General features: G+C 48.4%; 1 long non-coding RNA gene across 1 annotated transcript; it reads right to left on the bottom strand.

Moving 5' to 3' along the window:
- Positions 1–27,548, bottom strand: LOC143840455 (uncharacterized). The gene is made up of 3 exons (XR_013232195.1): positions 27,461–27,548; positions 3,580–3,693; positions 1–2,871 (listed from the first exon to the last, which is right to left on the bottom strand). It is a non-coding gene; the product is annotated as an uncharacterized LOC143840455 (long non-coding RNA).
- Positions 27,549–27,769: the final 221 nt, after the last annotated feature.

Here is a 27,769-nt window from a genome sequence, read left to right as displayed (position 1 = left end):
AAGTTGGACCATAAGGAAGGCCGAGCGTCAAAGAATTGAGGCTTTTGAACTCTGGTGCTGGAGAAGACTCTTGCGAGTCCCTTGGACTGCAAGGCGAACAAACCAGTCAGTCCTAGAGGAGATCAGCCCTGACTGCTCTTTAGAAGGCCAGATCCTGAAGATGAAACTCAAATATTTTGGCCACCTCATGAGAAGGAAGGACTCCCTGGAGAAGAGCCTAATGCTGGGAGAGATCGAGGGCAAAAGAAGAAGGGGACGACAGAGAATGAGGTGGATGGATGGAGTCACTGAAGCAGTAGGTGCAAACTTAAATGGACTCCGGGGAATGGTAGAGGACAGGAAGGCCTGGAGGATCATTGTCCATGGGGTCGCGATGGGTCGGACACGACTTCGCACATAACAACAACAACAATGAGAGGGGAGAGAGCTTTCCCTTCAGCCTAACTGCCTAGAGATGAGCTGTACTTCCAGGGGATTCTCAGACCCCACCTGGAGGCTGGCATCCCTAAACCTCAGCGGGATACACTGCTACACAGTTACCCCTCCAAAGTAGCCATTTTTGCCTGTGGAACTGGTCTGTATAGTCTGGAGATGAGCAGCAATTCCAGGCCCCACCTGGAGGTTGGCTGTCCCTGGTCTGAACATACTCCTTGAAGTCTGAAAATGGGGTCTCAGAAGTGTGTAACACCCCTGCAGCTACCTAGCACTCCCTGACATATTTCAGGTCAAGAAAACATTGCAGAGAGGAGGTAAGGTTGCCAGATTGGTGTAGGTTCATCTTCTGGAATTCCACACTACCTAAGTGTGCACAAACCTGATTAAGGTCAAGACTGCTGTGCACAGAGGGATCTCCTCTTAGGTTTGCCATCTTCCAAGTGAGGCTCTTTACCCCACCACCCTCATGGATAGTCTGCTATGGAGAGAAGAAGGGAAGGTGACTGGAAACTGCTTTGAGACACCTGAGGCCTGCTGGGTGACTGCAGCCCATTCCCAGTTCTCTCAGACCTCTCACAGCCCCACATTCTTGACAGGTTTTCTTTTGTGGGGAGACGAAGGGAAAAGGCGTTTGAAAACCGCTTTGAAACTCCTTTGGGTATTAAACAACAGGGTAAAAAAATCCAGCTCTGCTTCTGGAGAGGAAAGGGAAGGCGACTGTAAGCCGCTTTGAGCCTCCTTTGGGTAGGGGAAAGCGGCATATAAGAACCAACTCTTCTTCTTCTTCTTCTTCTTCTTCTTCTTCTTCTTCTTCTTCTTCTTCTTCTTCTTCTTCTTCTTCTTCTTCTTCTAAGGAGCAACCTTGAAAGAAGTATTTGGGCACATAAAATTTTATCAACAGTAAAAAAATGGAGACAGAAGAAGCAGGGTGGACACCTGTGTACTGTGACTACCCCATGTTTATTAGGCCAGGGGGACAAGAAGGGACATGATGTTGAATGCAGAACTGGGAGGAATTGATTGCTATGTAATCTCCCCCTAAGAAGAGTCTCTAGTCTGATTTTCCCTTCACATATCTGAAGACATGGCTCTGGAAAGCTCATCTGTAACCAACTACACCACAATTCCTAAAGGTCAGTCCTTTCCCATATTCAATGAACATTCCAAACCACAGGTTCTTGGCATCCATATCTACACACATGACCTCATTTGTCTCCATGCCACCACAACCTCCCACACAACACACACATTCAACCCCATGCCCTTACGGACAGGATAACTCGTCCCCTTCCTCTTCCCAATGCCATGTTCTAGCGCCTGTTGTATTCCTGTATACAACGGGCTTTACCCTAGTCATAAAATAAAACAGTAAAACATTATAACAGTTCAATACATCGTGTAATTTTCAATAATCATCTTAATAATCTATGGGAACATCTTTAAACCACTCAGGGACCAATATACATATTTGGCGAAGGGCTAAGTGGGCGGAGAGTGGGTGGGGCCTGTCCAGGTGAGAGTGGGTGGGGCCTTTACCAGGACAGGCCATAGCAACCCAGGAATTCTAGTCAGTCTGCTCCTGACCACCGCAGGGAGAGGAGGTCAGTAGGGCTGTCATGGGGGATGAGAACAGAGGCTTGCACAGGCTGCACCAGCTCTTTTCGCCCCAAGGCTGTCCTAACTGTCATGTCTAACTGTAACTTTGCCTCAAAACACTGATGGAGCTGGCAGGAGGATGGTGTGCGCACTCCTCCCCCCTTCAGGCCTGCTGCAAAGGAGCCTCTGACAACCCTTGACTGAGGGGAGGGAGCAATGCAGGGGAGCCTGAGGGCATGGGTGTGGGCATTCCTTTTGAGAACAGGGAACTTTCCCCTTCTGCCAAACTGTTGGCTGACAGGGAGGCCAAAAAAAAGTCCCTTCTCACTTAAAATACTGCTCTGGCTGGTGGTTAGACACAGCCAAGCCATGTGTATTTCTTCTTCACAACTCTCTGCAAATTTAGGCCTACTGCACAGCATTATTCTGCAGATGAAACTGGATGCTGATCATTATACTCTAGATATTATGTAGGGGCTTGCAGGCTGCAGTTGGCAATGAGTGGTGCAGGTGTTTCCCTCCTGGGCTATGGGCTACGGCCAGCCCTTACCAGCAACTGTTTGTATTTTGGGGCACAGACAGACACACCAGAATCAGTACTGTGAGTATGGAAAGTGCAGGAAGACCTACATAAAGAATATTTACAACCTGAAACTGTACACAGTGAACAAGAGACATGGGAACTGGAGAGACTTGGGAACTGAAATGACTTTTTTTCAACTTTGGCCTGGCAAATAAAAAAAAACCATTATAAAAAACCTTACTATGGTCACAGAAAGACTTCATGCTTGCCAGCTTCCATTTGAGGCTCTTTACCACACCTCCGTCACAGGGAGTCTGCTATGGGGATAGGAAGGGAAGACAATGGGAAACTGCTTTGAGACACCTGAGGCCTGCTGGGTCATTGCAGCCCATTCCCAGTTCTTTCAGACCCCTCACAGCCCCACATTCTTCACAGATTTTCTTTTGTGGGGAGACGAAGGGAAAAGGCGTTTGAAAACCGCTTTGAAACTCCTTTGGGTATTAAACAACAGGGTACAAAAATCCAGTTCATCTTCTAAGGAGCAACCATGAAAGAAGCATGTGGGCACATAACATTTTATCAACAGTGAAAAAATGGAGACAGAAGAAGCAAGGTACCTGTGTACTGTTTGTGTATTAGGGCATGTATATATAGTGGCTGGTGTTTGCTACAGACCACCTGAACAGGGGGAAGATGTTGATGCTGCCCTCCTTGAGCAGCTTGATAGAATATCAGGGCATCAGTATGACCGTTTATGCACTGGGAACTTCACTGCCCTAGCTCCAATGCAGGAGCACAAATCTGGGCCGGATGAGGTGCACCAGGCCAAATGCTCCCCTATGTGGGTGCAGGAAGAGGTGGGGCAACCTGCCATGACTAAAACTCCAGCCTGCAGCCTGTCATGAAACCTCCAGTGCATAAACGGTCGATGTTATAATTATGATGAATTTAATTTGCTAATTGTCAAGAGTCATGCTAATTTCTGACCTTCCTGGCTGACAATTTCATTCATCAGATTTATTTACCTGGCTGTTCTGGATGAGTTCAAATCTCTGAGCTGGAGAACCCAAGAGTTCTCAACAAATTTTCTGGAGAGCTTGTGGAGCCTTTGTCAATCAGCTTCAGGGCTTCTTGGAGGACTGGGGAGAAGACCAAAGAAGAGTGCATATTATCTCATTCATCAAAAACGGGATATGTCCCAGGAAACTACAAGTCAGTACCTCAATTGCAGGGAAGATAATGGAGCATATTTTAAATGGGGTGATCTTCAAATATATGAAGGTCAGTTTGTTGATCTAGAGAAGTCAGCAGAGATTTGTCTCCAACAGGTCTTCTCAGACCAAACTGAATGCATGATGGGCTCATTGTGGAATCTCAGTTGATGTTGTATACCTGGACTTCAGTGAGGCTTTCTGATGGATAAGCTGGAAGACTGTAGACTGGGGCAGAGTCTGCACTTACTTTGTTTATTCCATTGTCAATCCTGTTGAATTCAGATCGATTTGAACTCGGGTCTTCCTCTCCCCCCACCCCAACCATTGAAACAGGAAAGTGGTCTGCACGTGGTTAGGGTAGTTCAGAAGGGGGAGAGAGCCAAGCATCTTTCTTCCTTTTCTTGAAGGGGGGGGGGGAGAAGAGCCAAGCAGGGAGCCTCTTTCTTTTCTTGGAGGGGGGGGGAGAGGATCGAAAAAGGCAGAGAAGGGAGAAAAAAATCCAAGACTGACAGAAGTTGAGAGAAATTAGGGGCTTCTCCTTTAAGACAAGCTTGTCACATGAGCAGTTCTGGCCAATCAGAGTGTCTCTACCACAGAGGAGAGGCCAGATTCAAAAAAGCCTGCTTTCTCAATCTGAAACTTGAAATACTGAGCATTAAAAGCACTCTAATATATCACACAATAAACGTAGGGACACTCCAGATCAATCCTTCTTACTGCAGAAGGAAAATTTAAATTGCCCAAAATCAAAATGGAAATCGCATTCTGTGTAGATGGCAGGGACTGAATTGACCTAGGATTGGAATAAAAGCTCCGTGCAGTTTACACCCAGATGGTTGTAATGGTTAGGGATATAGGCAATGGATGGTTGGATGGTTAGGGATATAGGCAATTAGCTTGAAACCTGCAAAAGAATGGTTGCCAATAGTATTTCATCAGATTGGAGCTCTCCTGATTAGGGTTGTGCAAACTGGCCACCGAAGCAGCTGTTCCCACCTGTAGCAGCCAGCGCCGCATCACGGTGCTCGATGCTATGGGCGGGAATGGTTACTTCGGCGGCTGAATCACACAACCCTAAGGCTGCCACTCTTAACCACCACATCAAGCTATATGATGTTTCAGTTTGTCTGCATACTCGTAACAACATGGTCGCATATTTTATATGATTATATATTTCATGTATGTAATTTTGTCATATGATAAATAATAATTAGTCTTCCCTTGGCCACTTTCAAAGTTAAATTTGATGACTATATAATTTTCTGCACTATCAAGAATGAACCTTTTGTTTTCTTAAATATGATCTTTTTTCCCCTGTGAAGTTTTTCCCCCCTTAGCATCTGTTGGCATTTTGAATCACCAAATGGGGAATATAAATTTAATAGACAGATGCTCATTAATTTAAACAGCAAAACTGTTTTCCCCCACCCCCTCAACCACTTAGATGCTGAAAAATGTAATTACAATCATGTGTAAGTTTTTAGCATCCCAGGTAATTCCCTTTCGTCCTCTGAATTCAAGTGTAATGGGTTTGCTTCTGACATGAAGGATGATATTTCTAATGTTTATGGCAGCTTAATTCACTGGAGGAAAGTGAGTGACAACCGACTGCTACTGGTCACGACTTCCTTTGCAAGTTGCCATTTAATATGTTTTATTTCTTAATAAAAAGGAAAACTTTTAATCGGTTTATGGTGTCACAGTCCTCCTGGGAAATTCTATCATTTGTTTCAGACAAGAGGACAGGGGAACAGGAGGAAAAGAGATATGGTCACAAGTAAAGTTTTATATGTACACTTTACTAAAAAAACAAGAAATCATCCAGATGATTCTACTTGCATCCTTGACATAGACATTGGAACACTTCATATGTCAAACAAATGACCATGTGGAAAATGAAGTCAACTGTATCTGAGGTTTAAAGAAAGCTGGGACTTACTCAAGGCTGCCCCTTGACGGGCGGAAGTGCAGAGGCCAGAGGAAGAGGCGCAAAGAAATGATGTGCCAGTTGGCACGCAGGGCGTGGCAGTGAGGCAGGCTATAAATAGTGCCATGTGTGCTAGCACAGCCTCATTTGCCGCCCCGGCACCAAGGACGATGGAAGGATTTCCGTCGTCACCAGACTCCTCGTCCGACAGCGGAGCGAGAGGACAGCCTGCTCTTCAGCTTCCCCTCTTCAAGGCACGAGCGGCAGCTCGCAAACATAGCAGCCCACAGCAATCTGCAGAAGGCTGAGGTGCGGGGGAAGGGGCGAGGCCTTGCCTCGGGAGTGGCTCTGTCTACTCCCCCTCTTCAGATCGCTCACAAGTGGAGCACCTGCTGTGATCCGCGGCAGGTTGGCTGGTAGTAAAAAAACCCCCAAACCACTCTCTTTCCTTTGAGCCTCAGTGGTTCGAAGGCGCCGAAGAAAAGGAGCAGGTTGGGGACCCCCAGGGGGGAGGCGACAGATGTCAAGGCCCCAGGCACTCAGCGCCAGAGCACCGAGGACAAGGGGAGGGATTAGCCCACATGACGGGTGAGTGCCCTAAAGGCCCATGCGGCGTGGGCGGTGGCAGTACCCAACAGGAGGCAAGAGGGGGAGAGGCTGGAACTGGCCGAAGGTGGGGGATTGAGCTCACCTCCCGGGAGGGGTTGCCCTTCATAGAGAGTGGCAGGGATAAGGGGGACGGAAGCCCTATGAGGGGGGGGGCAGCAATTCACCCTCCCTGCAGAGGAGGGGTGAAGGTGTTGGGTCAAGCATAACCCCTAGGCCCGCTGGGACCTCAAACATCAGGATACATGGCCAGTTTGAGTGGGCCCACATATGCGCTTTCAGAAGGGGAGGGAATGGAGAGCAGCCGCAGCCTAGTGGGAAGTAGGACTGGTGTGCTGGGACTATAATTGTACAGTCTGCACCAGAAAACCCTGCCGCAACTCCCATGCGTGTGAAAGGTGCGGCGGAAGCCACACTGCCCTTGGTTGCACTAAGGAAAGAGGCGACCAGCAGCCATTTTGTGGGGCCCGATCCTTCCCAAGGAAGAAGGGAGGGCTGGAAGCCCCAGGCCCTTCCACAGCCACTAAAAATGCCTGAGGCCAAAAGGGGAAGTGACCTTACACGGGCCCCCATGCCAGTGCTGCTGGAGGCTTTGTGGCCATGGCTGCTGAGGTACCCGGGCAGGAAAGCAGCAGCTTATTTGCTGGCTGGATTCGAGGTAGGTTTTTGTATTCCTTTTACAGGACCAAGGGTGGCTATGGTCAGCAGGAATCTAAAATCTGCGGCGCAGATGCCAGAAGTTGTGAAACAAAAGTTGGTTTTGTGCAGGGCAGGAGGGCAGGTTTTGTGCAGGAGTGCAGGGCAGGCAGGATTGCAGGGCCATTCTCCTCACCACCTCTGACTAACCTCAGGGTCTCCCCCATTGGGGTGGTGCCCAAAAAGGCCAAGGGTCAGTACTGCCTGATCCATCATTTGTCATATCCCAGGGGGGCATCAGTCAATGATCATATTGATCCGGCCCTTTGTGCGGTGAAATACGCCTCCTTTGAGCACGCAGTGGCAATTGTCAGGGCTTGTGGAAGAGGGGCCCTGATGGCAAAATGTGATGTGCAGTCTGCATTTCCCCTCCTGCCAGTACACCCTGATGATTTCTGCCTGTTGGGAATGAAGTTCCAGGTATGTTGACAAGGGCTGATGGGCTGCACAGTAGCGTGTGCGGCCTTCAGCTGGTTCCTGTAATGGGCCGTCAAGGAGTGGGGAGACTTCGTCACGGGGACTCATTACCTCGATGATTTCTTGTTCGCAGGACCCCAGAGGACCAGGGACTGTTTGCACCAGATCCAGTCCATTCAGGACCTGGCTGGGGAACTGGGGGTTCCCTTGGCGGCAGACAAAACAGAGGGCCTAGCCACGCGGCTGACCTATATGGGCATAGAGCTAGATTCAGAACAGGGAACCTCCCAGCTGCCCCCAGACAAGCTGCCGAACCTCTCCCGCCTGCTGGGGGACATGGCACGATGCCGGAAGTGCCTACTAAAAGAAATGCAAGCGCTTTTAGGGCACCTGAATTTTGCTTACAAAGTGGTTACCCCGGGCAGGGCTTTTTGTGAGCGGATGGCCAGGTCCATGGCAGGGGTGCAGGCCCGACACCATCACATCAGGATCACAGTGGCCATGAAGGCTGATATGGCAGTATGGCAGGCATTCCTGGTGAACTTCAATGGGGTAGCTATTTGGCAATCCCCTTTGGATTTGCAGGATGCCCTGCAAGTCCATTCTGATGTGGTGGGCAGCATGGGTTTTGGGGTGCTGTACGAAGAGCGATGGTGTGCAGGTAATTGGCTGGACACATGGGGTGCAGAAGTAAGGAGAGACCTCACATTCTTGGAGCTCTTCCCCATCCTGGTGGTGGCCATCTTGTGGCAGGACAGCTTTGCAAACCGCAAGGTCACGTTCTGGTGCAACAAATAGACGGTTGTGTGCATCATTAACAGTCAGTCCTCCAGGTCCGACAGGGTAATGGGGCTGGTCTGGAGGTTCGTGCTCATGTGCCTTGAAGCAAACATTACGTTTGTGGCGAGGCATGTGGCAGGGGTCCACAATGAAGCAGCAGATGATTTGTCTCATTCACAGATCACCCAATTTCGCCGGCTCGTCCCAAGGGCATGACCAGAACCAGAGGTGATTCTACCTGGGCTTTGGAGCCTTGGCGTCGAGCACTAATCCAGGGGATCCTGGTTCCCTGGCCGCCATCGACACGAAGAGCATATAAAGGGGCAGTTGATCCCTTCCTGCAGTTCTCCAGGCAGTTGGGCTCCTGGTCCCCATGGCCAATGGAGGAGCAACTGGTCCTGCAGTATCTGGCATGGCAGAGGGGGGTGGGCATGGCCCCAGGGACATTGCAGGTGCAGCTGGCCAGACTTTCATTTTTTAGCAAGATCCTTGGAGGGTGGGACCCAGGGTCCTCTTTCATAGCCAGGAGGGCTATCCAAGGGTGGCAGCAGTCTGACCCATACACCTGGGACTTGAGACACCCCATCACCAGACACCTGTTATGGAGACTGTTGAAGAAACTGGGATAGTATTGTCACTCCCCCTATGAAGTCATCACCAGATGGGAAAAGGGATGTGGGTCACCTTAGCCAAAGTGGCAACGGGAATCACGTGCCCAGTGCACAGCATGGGAGCATACCTGGCAATTAGGCCAAGGGTACAGGGAGCGCTCTTCATACATCGGGATGGCTCCTGCCTCTCCAGATACCAATTCGCAGCTATTCTTAAATCCTGTATACAGCGGGTGGGTCTGAAGCCTGGCCACTATGGCACTCACTCTTTCTGCATTGGGGCGGCAACGCAGGCATATCAGGATGGGGCGTCACTGGAGGAAATCATGGGCATAGGGCTGTGGAGGTCTAAAGCTTATAGATTGTACGTGTGTCCTGTGCAATGTGGCTGACCTGTCCGTTGTTCCAGGGAACCGGTCATCATTTTTGGATGTTCTCTGCGTGGGCCACAGCTACGTGTATCAGGCAAGTCTGTACGCAGCGTGCTCTGGCTGGGGACCTCACTTGGTACTCGATGACCGCATTCACCTTCGTTGGTCTGGCTACAGGGGGATGAAATGGTGGAGATGCTTGCAGCTCAGGTGTACCAGGCTGGTGCACCAACAGCCCTAGTGATTCATCTTGGAGGAAACAATATTCCTAAGTTGAAAGGGTTACAGTTGATTAATGTTATGACAGCTGATCTAGCTGTGTTGCAGCAAGGTTTGCCGAAGAAAAAATATTTTGGTCAGCAATAGGGGAACGACGTAGATGGTGGCATGCGCTGTCACCAAAAGGGGTGAACCTGGCTGCCCGTAAAGTTAATAAAATGGTAGCAAAATCTATAGATGGTGGGGGGGGGGTGGCGATAGTGCACCCAGACATTGATCACGAATTGGAGACTTTGTACTGCCCCAATGGCATACATCTGTCGGAATGGGGCACAGACATGTGGCTGCAGGATATTCGGGCAGCTCTTGTCACGTGGTTGGAGTTGGAGGAGTGTTGGGCGGGAGCAAGGCCTTAAAGTCCTTGCTCTTGTGGCGGGGGGCATAGGGGGAGCCTGAGTTTTTTGGGGGAGGACGGCTTGTGGCCCGACTCCCAAGAGGTGGCTGGGTGTGGAGGACTGACCTCTGTGGAAGAGTATCAGCGTTCACGAAGCCAGGTGGCCCGAGGTTGGACTAATGGAGGTGTGCACCCCCTGTGGTACCTTGGGTGGGGGCACTTCCCAAGAAAGGATCTTAGTGGCCAAGGAACCTCGACTCCCGGCTGGGAGAAGGGGAGGGATTCCTGGCAGGCGCCACTAGGAAATACAGGCATGGGTGTGGTCGGATGACCACAGGGCAGACTCTCCCCTATGTCCAACTAACACTCCATGTTCTACAATAAAAGCTGTGGCCGGTTATGCCAATTTGAACAAGGTCTCAAGCATCTTCAGTGGGGACGATGATGCCCTCCAGCCTGTCAATATGATTTATAGAATCATAGAATCATAGAATCATATCACAAGGGCTGTGCAAGTTCTCTGGAAAGTTCATTGAGCACTCTCGGGTGCATTTCATCTGGCCCAGGGGATTTTAACACATCCACTGCAGCTAAATGACTCTCGACAACCTCTCTATCCATGTTAACCTGCCACCCAGACACTATCCTTTGGCTACAGCCATCTCTAGATGTGCCTAAACCCTTTGACCTGTGGGGAAAAACAGATGTAAAATAGGCACTAAGCCTTTCTGCTTTCTCTGCATCTTCCGTTAGAGTTTGTCCATCTGCACCCAACAGTGGGCCTATTGCCTCCTTTACTTTACGTTTGCTCCTCACATAACTGAAAAATCTTTTCTTGTTACAATGGTCTTCCCATCTTAGCTCACTCTCAGCTTTGGCCTTTCTGATGATTGATCTACAGTGCCTAGTAACCTGTAGGTACTCGTCTTTAGAGCTCTGTCCTTCCCTCCATTTCCTGAACATTTTCCTTTTCTTTCTTAGTTCCTCTTGAAGTTCTCTGTTTATCCACAGCTCCTGCAGTGTTTTCATCTTTCTGGGATAGTCATAGATTGAGCATGCAATAGCTCTTCTTTGAGTAGCGCCCAACTCTTACCTGTTGGTCAGTATTAAGTCCAGTATGGCTGAACATCTTGTGGGTTTATCTACCATTTGATAAATGAAATTGTCAGCCAGGCAGGTCAGAAAGTTGCATGACTGAGGATGCTTCGCAGAGTTTGTTTCCCAGCACACATCTGGGAAATTAAAGTCACCCATGATGACAAGGTCCTGCCGCTTGGATATTTTCTCAAGCTGCTCACAAAGTGCAGCATCCACATCCTCTTGTTGGTCAGGCGGTCGGTAGCAGACACCAATCACCACACTGTTTGTTTTCCCCTCGCTTATTTTCACCCAGATGCTTTCCACTGTAGATATGCTCTCCTTCACTAGAATATCCTGACAGCTAAGCCCTTTCCTCACATACAGTGCCACTCCTCCACCTCTTCGATCTATTCTGTTTTTTCTGAACAGTTCACAACTGATATTAGCCAGTTTAATGAAGCACAAAGTATGTTCTTCCTCTGGCTATTGGAGCTTCTCTTAGCAAACAGTTGTGAAAACCTAAATTGGTTTTAGTCTCTTTGCCAGAGCATGGGTTCATTAGCTTCAGAAAGCAGTCTCGCAAATAGGGGAAAGAGCAAAAGATATTTATTGTTGGTACACATTACTTGTAAGACTGGGGTGGCCAAACTGTGGCTCTCCAGATGTCATAGAATCATAGAATCATAGAATCATAGAGTTGGAAGGGGCCATACAGGCCATCTAGTCCAACCCCCTGCTCAACGCAGGATCAGCCCTAACCATCTTAAAGCATCCAAGAAAAGTGTGTATCCAACCTTTGCTTGAAGACTGCCAGTGAGGGGGAGCTCACCACCTCCTTAGGCAGCCTATTCCACTGCTGAACTACTCTGACTGTGAAAAAAATTTTCCTGAAATCTAGCCTATATCGTTGTACTTGAAGTTTAAACCCATTACTGCGTGTCCTCTCCTCTGCGGCCAACAGAAACAGCATCCTGCCCTCGTCCAAGTGACAACCTTTCAAATACTTAAAGAGGGCTATCATGTCCCCTCTCAACCTCCTTTTCTCCAGGCTGAACATTCCCAAGTCCCTCAACCTATCTTCATAGGGCTTGGTCCCTTGGCCCCAGATCATCTTCGTCGCTCTCCTCTGTACCCTTTCAATTTTATCTACGTCCTTCTTGAAGTGAGTCCTCCAGAACTGCACACAGTACTCTAGGTGTGGTCTGACCAGTGCTGTATACAATGGGACTATGACATTTTGATGTGATGCCCCTGTTGATACAGCCCAAAATGGCATTTGCCTTTTTTACCGCTGCATCACACTGCCTGCTCATGTTTAGTTTACAATCCACAAGTACCCCAAGGTCTTGTTCACACACAGTGTTATCTAGAAGCGTATCCCCCATCCAGTAGGCATGCTTTTCATTTTTCTGACCCAGATGCAGAACTATACACTTATCTTTATTAAATTGCATCTTGTTCTCATTTGCCCATTTTTCCATTGTGTTCAGATCTCGTTGAACTCTGTCTCTATCTTCCGGAGTATTTGCCAGTCCTCCAAATTTGGTGTCATCTGCAAACTTGATGAGTAGTCCCTCCACCCCCTCATCTAGATCATTAATAAATATGTTAAAAAGTACCGGGCCGAGCACCAAGCCCTGAGGTACCCCGCTAACCACCTCTCTCCAGTCTGATGAAACACCATTGACAACAACTCTTTGAGTACGGTTCTCTAACCCAGTGGTCCCCAACCCGCGGGCCGCAGCCTGGCGCCGGGCCGTGAAGGCCTCGACACCGGGCCACGGCTCCTTCTTCCCTCCCCCACCGAAGCGAGAAGCTCGCCAGGCTGCGAGCAAATCGGCCGCCAAAGCGGTCGATTAGCTCGCGGTCCGGCAAGCTTCTCACTTCGGGAGGGGAGGGAAGAGAATCTTGCCGAGCCGCAAGCTAATCGGCTTTAGTCGCCGATTTGCTCGCGGCCTGGAGGGGCCGGGAGGGGAAGCCGCAGCAGCCAGCATGGCGGCGGCGCAAACGCGCATGTGCGGACTACCACGCACGCGCGTTTGCACCCGTCCCGGGTGCAAGCGTGCGTGCACGGCAGTCCGCGCCTGTGCGTTTGCGCTGGGGTTGCCACACGGGCGCGAGCGCAGGCCCCCGGGCCACCCTCTCCACCTACTACTCCGCAGCGGTCCACAGCAAGCGGAAGCTTGCAGACCGCTGCTCTAACCAATTCCCTATCCACTTAACTACCTGAAAATCCAGATTGCACTCCTTCAACTTATCTATCAGAACATCGTGGGTTACCTTGTCAAAAGCTTTATTAAAATCCAAGTAAATGACATCAACCAAATTTTACCGATCCAGCAAATCTGTTACTTGGTCAAAAAAGGAAACCAGGTTGGTCTGGCAGGACCTAAGGTAAAGGTAAAGGTATCCCCTGTGCAAGCACCGAGTCATGTCTGACCCTTGGGATGACGCCCTCTAGCGTTTTCATGGCAGACTCAATACGGGGTGGTTTGCCAGTGCCTTCCCCAGTCATGACCGTTTACCCCCCAGGAAGCTGGGTACTCATGTTACCGACCTCGGAAGGATGGAAGGCTGAGTCAACCTTGAGCCGGCTGCTGGGATCAAACTCCCAGCCTCATGGGCAAAGCATTCAGACGGCTGCCTTACCACTCTGCGCCACAAGAGGCTCTACTATGGCAGGACCTGTTGGAGACAAATCCATGCTGACTTCCTTGGATCACCAAATTGTCCTCCAGATGTTTGCAGATCGCTCCCTTTAATATCTGCTCCATTATCTTCCCCACAACAGAGGTCAGACTCACTGGTCTGTAGTTTCCCGGGTCATCCTTCCTCCCTTTTTTGAAGATCGGAATAACGTTTGCTCTCTTCCAGTCCTCCAGGACATCTCCAGTCCTTAAAGAGGTCCCAAAGTTGATGGACAAGGGAATAACGTTTGCTCTCTTCCAGTCCTCCAGGACATCTCCAGTCCTTAAAGAGGTCCCGAAGTTGATGGACAAGGGCTGTGCAAGTTCTCTGGAAAGTTCTTTGAGCGCTCTCGGGTGCATTTTATCCGGACCAGGGGATTTGAACTCATCCAGTGCAGCTAAATGCCTCTCGACAACCTCTCTATCTATGTTACCCTGCCACACAGACACTATCCTTTGGCTACGGCCATCTCGAGATGTGCCTAAACCCTGTGGGGAAAAACAGATGTAAAATAGGCACTAAGCCTTTCTGCTTTCTCTGCATAGAATCATAGAATCATAGAGTTGGAAGGGGCCATACAGGCCATCTAGTCCAAACCCCTGCTCAACGCAGGATTAGCCCTAAGCATCCTAAAGCAGTGGTCCCCAACCTTTCTGAGGTTGGGGACCGGCAGGGCATCAGGGCGCGGCCCGCGGCCCGCGCGGGCCACGCCCACGCATTGGCCGCGCCCCCGCATCAGGCCGCACCCGCGGGCCACGCCCGCTCATCGGGTCGCGGCCGGCCCTGCTTCCCTCTCCCCGCCCTACCGCAGTAAGAAGCTTCCCGGGCCGCAAGCTTCCGGCCTGGGAAGTTTTTTACTGCGGGGGGGGGGCGGGGAGAGGGAGCCGCGGCCCGGCGCCATGGCCTTAGCGGCCCGGCAGCGGGCCGCGGCCCGCAGATTGGGGACCACTGTCCTAAAGCATCCAAGAAAAGTGTGTATCCAACCTTTGCTTGAAGACTACAAGTGAGGGGAAGCTCACCACCTCCTTAGGCAGCCTATTCCACTGCTGAACTACTCTGACTGTGAAAAACTTTTTCCTTATATCTAGCCTATATCGTTGTACTTGAAGTTTAAACCCATTACTGCGTGTCCTCTCCTCTGCAGCCAGCAGAAACAGCATCCTGCCCTCCTCCAAGTGACAACCTTTCAAATACTTAAAGAGGGCTATCATGTCCCCTCTCAACCTCCTTTTCTCCAGGCTGAACATTCCCAAGTCCCTCAACCTATCTTCATAGGGCTTGGTCCCTTGGCCCCAGATCATCTCGGTCGCTCTCCTCTGTACCCTTTCAATTTTATCTACGTCCTTCTTGAAGTGAGGCCTCCAGAACTGCACACAGTACTCCAGGTGTGGTCTGACCAGTGCCGTATACAATGGGACTATGACATCTTGTGATTTTGATGTGATGCCTCTGTTGATACAGCCCAAAATGGCATTTGCCTTTTTTACCGCTGCATCACACTGCCTGCTCATGTTTAGTTTACAGTCCACAAGTACCCCAAGGTCTCGTTCACACACAGTGTTACCTAGAAGCGTATCCCCCATCCAGTAGGCATGCTTTTCATTTTTCTGACCCAGATGCAGAACTTTACACTTATCTTTATTAAATTGCATCTTGTTCTCATTTGCCCATTTTTCCATTGTGTTCAGATCTCGTTGAACTCTGTCTCTATCGTCCGGAGTATTTGCCAGTCCTCCCAATTTGGTGTCATCTGCAAACTTGATGAGTAGTCCCTCCACCCCCTCATCTAGATCATTATTAAATATGTTAAAAAGTACCGGGCCGAGCACCGAGCCCTGAGGTACCCCGCTACTCACCTCTCTCCAGTCTGATGAAACACCATTGACAACAACTCTTTGAGTGCGGTTCTCTAACCAATTCCCTATCCACCTAACTATCTGAAAATCCAGATTGCACTCCTTCAACTTATCCATCAGAACATCACGGGGAACCTTGTTAAAAGCTTTACTAAAATCCAAGTAAATGACATCAACCGAATTTCCCCGATCCAGCAAACCTGTTACTTGGTCAAAAAAAGAAACTAGGTTGGTCTGGCAGGACCTGTTGGAGACAAATCCATGCTGACTTCTTTGGATCACCAAATTGTCCTCCAGATGTTTGCAGATCGCTCCCTTTAATATCTGCTCCATTATCTTCCCCACAACAGAGGTCAGACTCACTGGTCTGTAGTTTCCTGGGTCATCCTTCCTCCCTTTTCTGAAGATCGGAATAACATTTGCTCTTTTCCAGTCCTCCGGGACATCTCCAGTCCTTAAAGAGGTTCCAAAGATGATGGACAAGGGCTGTTCAAGTCCTCTGGAAAGTTCTTTGAGTACTCTCGGGTGCATTTCATCTGGACCAGGGGATTTGAACTCATCCAGTGCTGCTAAATGCCTCTCGACAACCTCTCTATCCATGTTAACCTGCCACCCAGACACTATCCTTTGGCTACAGCCATCTCTAGATGTGCCTAAACACTTTGACCTGTGGGAAAAAACTGATGTAAAATAGGCACTAAGCCTTTCTGTTTTCTCTGCATCTTTCGTTAGAGTTTGTCCATCTGCACCCAACAGTGGGCCTATTGCCTCCTTGACTTTACGTTTGCTCCTCACATAACTGAAAAATCTTTTCTTGTTACAATGGGCTTCCCTGGCCAATCTTAGCTCACTCTCAGCTTTGGCCTTTCTGATGATTGATCTACAGTGCCTAGTAACCTGTAGGTACTCTTCTTTAGAGCTCTGTCCTTCCTTCCATTTCCTGAACATTTTCCTTTTCTTTCTTAGTACCTCTTGAAGTTCTCTGTTCATCGAAATAGGCTTCTTAGAGCTCCTGCAGTGTTTTCATATTTCTGGGATAGTCATGGATTGAGCATGCAATAGCTCTTGTTTGAGTAGCACCCACCCTTCACATGCTCCCTTCCCTTCCAGCATTCTCGTCCATGGTATGACACTTATCATGTCTCTGAGTTTATTAAAGTTTGCCCTACGAAAATCGAACATCCGCGTCTGGCTACAAGCTTCCTTGGCTCCCCATCTCAAAAGGAATTCTATGAGGACATGGTCACTTCCCCCTAGGGTCCCCACCTCCTTCACCTCATCCACCAACTCTTGCCATGAACTTAAAGTAGCATGAGCCCCTGCTAGCATAAAATAAGATTTCTGCTTTCAGATGTTTATAACTATGTGGCACATAGAGGTTTTTTGTTTGCATATGCTTAAAATTAGGCATATGCTCAGAAATAAATTAGGCCCAAGACTCAATGGAGGTAACTAACTGTTCAATTTTGGGCTCCAATAGCACCTGTTAACATAATGCCTACAATTTGTTTATATTTGTACTAGTCTGAAAGCCCGTTGCACCCAGGAATGCAATGCGCACTAGCGGGCCAGTCCAGAAGGGCCGCTGCAGCCCTACCTTTCGTTCTGGCTTGTGGCTGGGCTGACAGCCTCACAGCCAGCCGGCCTGCAGTGGTCGATCTGGTCCTCGTGCTACTGGCTGGTGACAGGGGCAATCTGCAGCCGAGGAAGGGCACCGCGGGAGCACCCTCCTCAGCAGCCTAGCAGCGTCTGGCCACAAGCCTGGCAGAGTGCTTCACAGCCAGCTTCTGGAGGCAGGCGCTCCAGGGAATGGCCCAATCCAGGTGAGTGAAGCTTAACTGGGTGCGCCTGGATTGGCCTGTGCAGGTGGAAGCACAGGATGGACACCCAGATGTGACACGGACAGTGCTTCGCCTAAAGGGTTTTTTCACAAATATTAGAGACACCAATGGTTAGGATATATTTATATACTAGGGGCAAAGGCCGTTGTATCCAAGAATACAAGGGGCACTAGAAATTGGCAGTGGGAAGAGGAAGGGGAGGAATTGTCCAGTCTGTAAGGGCATGGGGTTGAATGTGTGTCTTGTGTGGGAGGTTGTGGTGGCATGGTGACAAATGAGGGCATGGGTGTTGAGATATGGGTGTCAATAACCTGTGGCTTGGAATGTTTGTTGAGTGTGGAAGAGAGCTGACCTTTGGGAATTGTGGCATAGTGGTTTCAGATGAGCTTTCCAGAGCCATGTCTTCAGATATGTGAAGGGAAAATCAGACTGGAGCCTCTTCTTAGGGGGAGATTACATGGCAACCAATTCCCCCCAGTTCTGCATCATTTGCCTTCTTGTGTGAATGAGGCCGCAGACACCGAAATGCCCCTCTGCCCTAATACACATGGGGTAGTCACAGTATGCAGGTATCCACCCTGTTCCTTCTTCTCCATTTTTTCACTGTTGATAAAATATTATGTGCCCACATGCTTCTTTCATGGTTGCTCCTTTGAAGAAGAACGGATTTTTGTACCCTGTTGTTTACTACCCAAAGGAGTCTCAAAGCGGTTTACAAACACCTTTTCCATTAGTCTCCCCACAATAATCAACCTGTGAGGTATGTGGGGCTGTGAGAGGTCTGAGAAAACTGGGAATGAGCCACAGTGATCCTCAGGTGTCCCAAAGTATTTTCCAATTTTCTTCCCTTCCTCTCCCTATAGCAGACTCCCCATGAGGGAGGTGGGGTGGAGAGCCTCACATGGAAGCTGGCAACACTAAGAGCAAGACTCCCTGGGCACAGCAGTCTTGACCTTAGTAAGGTTTTTTATACTGTTTTTTTATTTGCCAGGCCAAGGTTGGAAAAAGTCATTACAGTTCCTATGCTCTCCAGCCATTTCTACTTCTTCTTAGGTGCGAAGTCGTGTCCGACCCATTGCGACCCCATGGACAATGATCCTCCAGGCCTTCCTGTCCTCTACCATTCCCCGGAGTCCATTTAAGTTTGCACCTACTGCTTCAGTGCCTCCATCCAGCCACCTCATTTTCTGTCGTCCCCTTCTTCTTTTGCCCTCAATCGTTCCCAGCATTAGGCGATTCATATGAACTGAAAGGAACTGAAAGGATATTCCAATTTCCAACCCCCAAGTTACGATATATCTTAGAACTATAAAAGCTCTTGAAACATTTTGCTTCCTGTTCGGTAACTTGAAATTCAAACAGCTTGCTTTTCTTTTTCTTTCTTTCTTTCTTTCTTTCTTTCTTTCTTTCTTTCTTTCTTTCTTTCTTTCTTTCTTTCTTTCTTTCTTTCTTTCTTTCTTTTTTGAGGGAGAGAGCATTGCATGGTATATTGTCATTTCAGCAAGATGTGGTTTTGAGAAACTCTCAGAAGGTTAGTCCACAGTATGGCTGAATTAATTTGAGTCCAATGATAAATGAGCCTGCTAGGTTAACTGGTAGGAGCAAGGGAAAATCAGCACTAATAGACATTATTTTAACAAATTGCCATTTTAAATCATCTTCCTTGGGGTCTTTAGGCAGATTTCATCAATTACATGCTTACAGTTCACATTAGTGATAACACTTTTTAAAGTCTCCCCCATGAATAATTTAGACTTTTTGGGAGGAGGGGATAACAAATTTTGTGCATGAATTAGCATTGACAGAGAATAAGTGTTCACTTGGGTGAAGAGCTATTTATAAACGATGCACACAGTTTGTATTCTTGGTTGACTTCTGTCTCGCAAGCACCTTAATATGTGGCTTACTGTTGTCAGGCAGACATCTTGGGTGCAAGCCATAATGAAACAGCACAAGCCAGATGACACCTTGGGAATGAACCATAACACAGTGGTACAGAATCTGTTTGGCTCCACCTCCTGTAGCAACCATACAGAGGTCCCAGGTGTAATGCCTGGTATCTCCAGTTGAAAGAGCCTCTTGTGGCGCAGGGTGGTAAGGCAGCAGAAATGCTGTCTGAAGCTGTCTGCCCATGAGGCTGGGAGTTCGATCCCAGCAGCCAGCTCAAGGTTGACTCAGCCTTCCATCCTTCCGATGTTGGTAAAATGAGTACCCAGCTTGCTGGGGGGTAAACGGTAATGACTGGGGAAGGCACTGGCAAACCACCCCGTCTGCCATGAGTCTGCCATGAAAACGCTAGAGGGCGTCACCCCAAGGGTCAGACATGACTCGGTGCTTGCACAGGGGATACCTTTACCTTTATCTTTTTTTATCTCCAGTTGAAGGGATCGGATCAAAGGTGATATGAAAGACTTCTTCTTGAGCCCCTGGAGAGCCACGGTTTGTCAGAATAGACAATACTGACTTTGACAGACCAGTGGTTTGATTCAGTTTCATGTGTGTATACTCATGTGACCAACTGCAACAACAAACAAAACTGTGTCAGCTTTCAGGTTCTACAGAACTCTCATGAGTTCTACTTGGTGTACAACCCACTTCTGATTTCTGTATTTTTAATTGGAGGCTACCATGTTTGCGGTTTCTCTAAAAAAAAAACAACTGAAGATGTAATGGGCCACTGGTACCATTTTATCAATGCAAATCTGCCACTCGGAATCTTTATTAGAGGACTTGGGATCATGGGCTGGAAGCTGTCTCCCCACCAGCCTGATGCAGAGTTCTGGAGAACTTGAATGCTTCCATGCAGTTGTGACTTATCACTAAACCACATATTTTCAGAAATGATGAGTCACTTGCTACCCGATTAACCCTTGGCCAGGAATGGCCTTCCGTGAAGCTAAGCCCCTATTGGGAGGGAGCCCTCAGCCAGAAAGGGCTGATGAGACCGCTCTCCACCCCCAAATTCCTGCTACCCTTGAAAGGCACTGAGTAGAGATGCAGCCGGCCCCAGAGAGTAGCTCAGGCATAGAGGGAGAGGAGAAGCAGCAGCAGAAGAGGCTCCACTGAGTAGCTTGGCCCTGGTGGAAGGGAGGGGGAGCAGAAGCAGCAGCCGAAGAAGTTGTCAAACTGAGTAGCTCAGGCATAGAGGGAAAGGAGCAGCAGCAAAAGAGCTGGGCCCAGTGAGTAACACGACCCAGGAAGGTGTGTGTTTGCCCCAATGGTTTGTCTTGGAGTAGAAGTTCAGGGGGAGAGAGAAGCACAGCCTGCCCCAATAAGTTTATCTGGTGTAAAAGTTGAGGGAGGGGGGAAGCATAGCCTGGCCCAATGAGTTGCCCTGGTGTTGGGGAAAGAGGAAGCAGAGCCAGCCCAATTGACTTGCTCTCAACCAGCCCTTTTCTCCAGGAGAACTGACCTCTGCAGTCTGATGAAGAGCTGTCATTCTGGGGGATGCCCAGGTCCCCCCTGGAGGCTGGAATCCATGGGCTCTGTGGGGCACAAGGCTGCAGTCCCCACTCCCAAGCAGCCCCTTTCTCCAGGGGGACTGATCTCTGCTGTCTGGAGATGAGCATTCATAGCAAAATTTCCCCTCCAAAACAGCCGTTTCCCCTCCAAAACAGCCAGATCGGAAGTTGATCTCTATAGTCTGTAGATGAACTCAAACTCCAGGAGGTCTCCAGGCCGCACCTGGAGGTTGGTGACCTCTGTGTTGGGAATGTGCCTTGAAGTTTGGAGGTGGGGCCACAAGAGTCTGGAAATCAGTTGTTATTCCTGAAGATCTCCAAGCTCCCACCTAGAGATTGGCAAATGGCCAAAATGGAACAGGGACACTTAGGGTGTTAGGTTAGCATTCAGCCTGCCATTTACTCATATGCATTTCCCATTCTCTTCTAGTATCTACCTAGTCTGATTCTGGAATGTATTATGCTTAAATTTGCCCTAACTTGGATGGCCTTGACCTGGATGGTCCAGGCTAGCTCCAACTCATCATTTCTCAGAAGCCAAGGAAGGTCAACCTTGGTCAGGATTTGGATGGAAGGCTACCAAGGATGTCCAAGGTTGCTCTGCAAACAACCTCTGAATGTCTCTTGCCTTGAAAATCCTACGGGGGTCACTATAAGTTAGCTGCAACTTGATGGCAATATATAAAGTTCTGTAAACCATGGCAATTTGCCATGTCTACACATGCCCTCACAAAAAGGACTGGAGATGTCCCGGAGGACTGGAAGAGAGCAAACTTCATTCCGATCTTCAAAAAAGGGAGGAAGGATGACCTGGGAAACTACAGACCAGTGAGTCTGACCTCTGTTGTGGGGAAGATAATGGAGCAGATATTAAAGGGAGCAATCTGCAAACATCTGGAGGACAATTTGGTGATCCAAGGAAGTCAGCATGGATTTGTCTCCAACAGATCCTGCCAGACCAACCTGGTTTCCTTTTTTAACCAAGTAATAGGTTTGCTGGATCGGGGAAATTCGGTTGATGTCATTTACTTGGATTTTAGTAAAGCTTTTGACAAGGTTCCCCATGATGTTCTGATGGGTAAGTTGAAGGAGTGCAATCTGGATTTTCAGATAGTTAAGTGGATAGGGAATTGGTTAGAGAACCGCACTCAAAGAGTTGTTGTCAATGGTGTTTCATCAGACTGGAGAGAGGTGAGTAGCGGGGTACCTCAGGGTTCGGTGCTCAGACCGGTACTTTTTAACATATTTATTAATGATCTAGATGAGGGGGTGGAGGGATTACTCATCAAGTTTGCAGATGACACCAAATTGGGAGGACTGGTAAATACTCCGGAAGATAGAGACAGAGTTCAACGAGATCTGAACACAATGGAAAAATGGCCAAATGAGAACAAGATGCAATTTAATAAAGATAAGTGTAAAGTTCGGCATCTGGGTCAGAAAAATGAAAAGCATGCCTACTGGATGGGGGATACGCTTCTAGGTAACACTGTGTGTGAACGAGACCTTGGGGTACTTGTGAATTGTAAACTAAACATGAGCAGGCAGTGTGATGCAATGGTAAAAAAGGCAAATGCCATTTTGGGCTATATCAACAGGGGCATCACATCAAAATCACAAGATGTCATAGTCCCATTGTATACGGCACTGGTCAGACCACACCTGGAGTACTGTGTGCAGTTCTGGAGGCCTCACTTCAAGAAGGACGTAGATAAAATTGAAAGGGTACAGAGGAGAGTGACGAAGATGATCTGGGGCCAAGGGACCAAGACCTATGAAGATAGGTTGAGGGACTTGGGAATGTTGAGCCTGGAGAAAAGGAGGTTGAGAGGGGACATGATAGCCCTCTTTAAGTATTTGAAAGGTTGTCAATTGGAGGAGGGCAGGATGCTGTTTCTGTTGGCTGCAGAGGAGAGGACATGCAGTAATAGGTTTAAACTTCAAGTACAATGATATAGGCTAGATATCAGGAAAAAAATTTCACAGTGAGAGTAATTCAGCAGTGGAATAGGCTGCCTAAGGAGGTGGTGAACTCCCCCTCACTGGCAGTCTTCAAGCAAAGGTTGGATACACACTTTTCTTGGATGCTTTAGGATACTTAGGGCTGATCCTGCGTTGAGCAGGGGGTTGGACTAGATGGCCTATATGGCCCCTTCCAACTCTATGATTCTATGATTCTATGATTCTATGAAAAGCTGAAGCAGAATCAAGCTGAACAAGCCAAGGAAGGAACAGAATCACAGAATCATAGAGTTGGAAGGGGCCATACAGGCCGTCTAGTCCAACCCCCTGCTCAACACAGGATCAGCCCAAATCATCCTATAGCATCCCAGAAAAGTGTGTATCCAACCCTCACACTCCTGTTCGCATACATCAGCCTTGAAATCACCAATGTTTCAGTTGACATTTCTAAGCCAGCCTTATTTTCATAGAAACGGAGTTGGAAGGGGCCATTCAGGCCATCTAGTATCTAACATCTCAGAAATGCTAGTCCAGTGTAAAGGGGTCAGGGGAGGGAGCTTGGCAAGCAGCTACTCCGCTGGACAAGTATACTCTGCAGTAAATTGTCCCGATGGTACTGTGAGAGATGCAGAGGTGAGGCCTCAGGAGTCCACTTATCTGTTTATGCCCCCCGCAGGGCTCTTTGTTCTGTGGGTATGAATCTACTGGTTGTCCTGGGCCCCCAGGACATCTGCTTGGCCTTGACCAGGGCCAGGGCCTTTTCAGCCCTAACTCCAACCTGGGTTGATTCTGCACTTACTTTGTTTATTCCATTGTGGATCCTGCTGAATTCAGATCAATTTGAACTCGGGTGCACCTCTATCCCGCCTCCCCATTGAAATAGAAAAGTGTTCTGCACGTGATTAGGGAAGTTCAGAAGGATGGGTGGGCAGGAGCCTCCTTCTTTTCTTGAAGTGGGGGGGGGATGATTGGAGACAGCAGAGGATGGGGAATACACCCAAGAGGCAAATCTCTGAAGAGAGAAGTTAGGGCTTCTGGAGCTTCTGCTGAGAGAAGTTAGGGCTTCCACTTTAAATAAAGCCTTGCAACCTGGGAATGAGGAAGCCTTTTAACTGACACCCTGGCCAATTAGGGCTTTTCTACAGTTTTGGAGGCTCTGCAGCAAGTTATTTCAGTGGAAGCAGACAGCTGTATTTTTTATTTCAGTGTTTCACTGTTTATTTCACTGTTTATTTTAGTGGAAGCAGACTCATGCCGATTTTTCAAATATTGAGGGTTATATCCACTCCAGAATATTGTGCGAGAAAGTTAGGGTCACTCTGGATCAATCATGTTTGTTGCAGAGGGAAAATTTAAATCACCCCAAATCAAAATGGAAATCGCATTCAGTGTAGATGGCAGGGATTGAATTGACCTGGGATTGAAATAAAAGCTCCGTACAGATTCAGCCCTGGTGGAATGAGCTCCCAGAAGAACGAAGGGCCAAGTCGGAATTGTCAGCTTTCTGCAGGGCCTGTTATATGGAACTCTTCCACCAGGCTTATGGCTGAGGCCAGTACAGGTCCCAGAGTTACCATCGGTGGATCCCCAATGTGTGTGTCAGGTCAGAGCCCTCACTCCCAGGGAAAGAAATTTGACCCATGTACTGAATGGGGAGGGGGAGGGGTGTGGAGTTTTTTTTGAATTCCTATCACCTGCCATCTTGTTAATTGTATTAAGGGGTGTTTTTAGGGGTTTAACTGTGTTTTTATCATTTTATTGTAAACAGCCATGAGTCAACCGAGAGCAGCAGTATAGAAACAAACAAACAATCAAATAAACATACACACATACATACACACACACACACACACACACACACACACACACATACATACAGGAGTCCTGGTTCTCCCAGCTGACAGTCCTGTACTACAACCATGTGTTGGCAGTGTGTTACCCAGAGAGAGGTAGGCCCTTTTGCCACCCTCCAGGAGTTGGCAAATGGGGTGGGTAAAGCAGAACAGCCAGGAAAGGGGGGTGGGGAAAGCATCCATCATAATAGCAACTGGTCAGAATGGTTCCGTACCCCATTGTCTCCAACAAAATAGGAGCAATGCTGAGAGCCATCCCAAATTCTGTTGGTTGGCATCTGGCATATTCACAAAGACCATGATTTATTTCCCCTTGTATTTCTTTAGCTTTATCCAGCAATTACAAGGGAGAGGGTTACACATTTCCAACCCAGATTAAAAAATAAAGCACACTAGAATAAAACGTCCCAGATACGCATTTACAGTCTGCCGCTATTTTGCCTGCAGATTCCCAAGTGGTGCTGGATAAAACCAATCTAAAACCCCCCCCTAAAATATTTTTGTTTCCAAACGTGGAACAGACACGACGAGGCTGTTAGCAAAGTGATGTTCCTCTCAACTCCACTTGCAAAATGATCTATGGGAAGGCCAATATTTGCTCTGCACCCTTTATTAAAATTGCATCTTCAGGTAATGAGCCTTACAGCTAATTAAGTATATGCGGTCCAAAGGCTGGGCTTTAAAAACAATCCTGGATGATAAATGAGGAGAGCAGACAGTCGTGATCGTGTTGATTAAAGCTTTCCCTTTAGGAAGCTTTAAGTAGGAAATGGCATTGGCCGTCCAGCTGTGCTTTCTAAGAGGACATTTATTTTAATGGAAGTTCAATCTATTTTTTTGCCGTTAACGATGATGCCACCAGCCGCTTTGGGAACAGTTGGTGAGACTCCAGTCATAACGCGACTTCATAATTAATGCATTTGCATTCCTTCCCCACCATTCTGATGGGGCTATGGGATTTGTTGAAAATATTTTAACTGTCTGCTGTTGTTGGGCTTGGAGAGCTAGTGAGCGGAGGCCAAATGTGAACCATTTTCTGCTTCCAGTGCAGTGCAAACAGACCAATTCCTAGGCCTGCCAACCTTCAGGTGGAACCTGGTACTCTCCCAGAATTACAACTAATTTCCAGTCAGTTTCCCTGCAGAAAATGGTTGCTTTGGAGAGTGGGAATTATGGTATTATGCCCCACTGAGGAGCCTCCCCTCCTCCCCAGGCTCCACCCTACAGATCTCTAGGAATTTACTTACGCAAAGCTAGCAATTCTACTAGTTCCCCATGGGCACTGGTGAGGGATGGAGAGTTAGGGTTGCAGGATCCTGGCTGGGAAACCCCAGGAGATTTGAGGATCAAGACTGGAGGGGACCATGACCTCAGGGGGGTACAATGCCAAAAATTCCACCCTCCCAAGCATCCATTTTCTCCAAGGGAGATGCGCTCTCTAGTCCGCTGTGTGAATGGTAGGGTTGATAGGTTCACCTGGTAACAGGGAGGAAGTAGTGGTGCCAGCTTCATGTTGGCAAATTCCTGGAGATTTGAGAACTTAACCAAACAATATCAAAGGATTAATTGGTTATTTAGTAGGTCAAAGTCTGGATTTTTGGAGATTTTTGGACAGGGAAGGCCAGGACCTTGGTAGGGCACAATGCCACAGAGTCTATCCTCCAAACAATTCTTGTTCTCCAGGGGAACTAACCTCGGTACCCAGGATGAGCTTTAAAGCCAAGAGATTCCCAGGCCCCACTTGGAGGTTGCCAAACCCTCACTTCAAACTCTGGACTGGACAATACCTAGAGATATTGAGGGTGGAGTTTGGGGAGGGAGGGGTTTGGCAGAGCTTTAGCAGGATATAATGCTATAGAGTCCACCCTCCAAAGCAGCCATTTTCTCCATTTTCTCTGGTGAATTGCTCTGTCACCTGGAGATCAGTTCTAATTCTAGGAGGTCTCCAGAACCTACCTAAAACCTTATAGCCTTAATGTTTTCCTCTGTCTCCTGGTTCTAGTTAATGAGGGGACTCATGATTGTGATTGACAGGCCCAACAGCCCCAACAATGAGTCCAGAAGGACATAACCAGCTTCTAAATAGAGCTACCATATTGCCGAGCCAGCCAGGCTTGCGCTAGAATCTGGACATATCACCATTTGGCCTGTTAGGTGGCCCAAATTCTCAACTTTCATAAAAAAAAATAAGATCAAGTCTCTAGCTGTAGGCAGAAGGGGAAAAGTGTGATCCCTTGACAAGGAAACAGGCCAGATTCCCTTTCCCTTAGTTCTAGCTAGCGAAGGAAGTTCTAAGGGCCTATGTTTTTCTGTATTATTAATGTTCATTGCTTCTACATATGACATATTACACCATTCATTCATTCATTCATTCTTTCATTTTATATTTATACTAGATTAATAGCCCGTTGTAGTCCGAAATACAACGGGCGCTAGCATTGGGGGAGGTCAGAGAAATGAGTGAGAGAAAGGAAAGTAGATTAGATAAAAAGGAAGCAAGAATGGGAGGAAAAAGGAGAAAGACAGGAGAGAGAGTGAAATATGGGGAGAAAGAGAGGGGGAGAAAGGCAGGGAGAGAATGACATGGAAAGAGAGAAATGGAGAGAGAGAGAGAGAGAGAGAGAGAGAGAGAGAGAGAGAGAGAGAGAGAGAGAGAGAGAGAGAGAGCAATGCCCCCCACCCCCAGGGACCCAAGCAGGGGCAGGGAGAGTTGGAGAGGAGGTGGCATGTTTTCTTCGAGCAGGGGTGAGGGTTGGCATTTGTTGGAGAGAGGGTAGCCCCTGCAGGCACTTCCTAGTGGCAGGAGAAGGCGTGGCTCGCCATCTCCAAGCCTGCCTTCTCTGCATGACTTGCCCTCTCCGTAGGCTGCTTGTCTTTGAGCAAAGTGAAAGCAAATTTCTCCTCCCATGCCTGGTGGTCTGTCTGCGTACCTGTCTTGTCCTGTGTGAGGTTTGTGTCTTTCTCTCTCTGTTGAAGTCAGCTGTGCCTGTGTAGCTGGGTGAAAATCCCTGTCTCCCGGCAGCCCTCTCTTTCTCCTGCCCCCACCAGTAAGTGTCCCCTGGGTCTTAAAGCCCCGCGAGTTCTGCAGTTGGTGTAAATATGTCCTGCTCTCTTGCTTTCTGCCTGCAGCTCAGCGTGCCTCTGAAGCAGGGTGAGTGTGTCATGCTGTGGATCTCTGGGCACGCATCTCTGCCTCGAGGGGGGGGGGATTCTAGCAGCCCTGCCTGTCTGGGAAGTCG

The sequence above is a fragment of the Paroedura picta genome, chromosome 6 (assembly GCF_049243985.1).
Source record: "Paroedura picta isolate Pp20150507F chromosome 6, Ppicta_v3.0, whole genome shotgun sequence".
Taxonomy (NCBI): Eukaryota; Metazoa; Chordata; class Lepidosauria; order Squamata; family Gekkonidae; genus Paroedura; species Paroedura picta.
The sequence above is the reverse complement of the archived record's forward strand: the minus strand, read 5'-3'. Positions and strand labels throughout refer to the sequence as shown.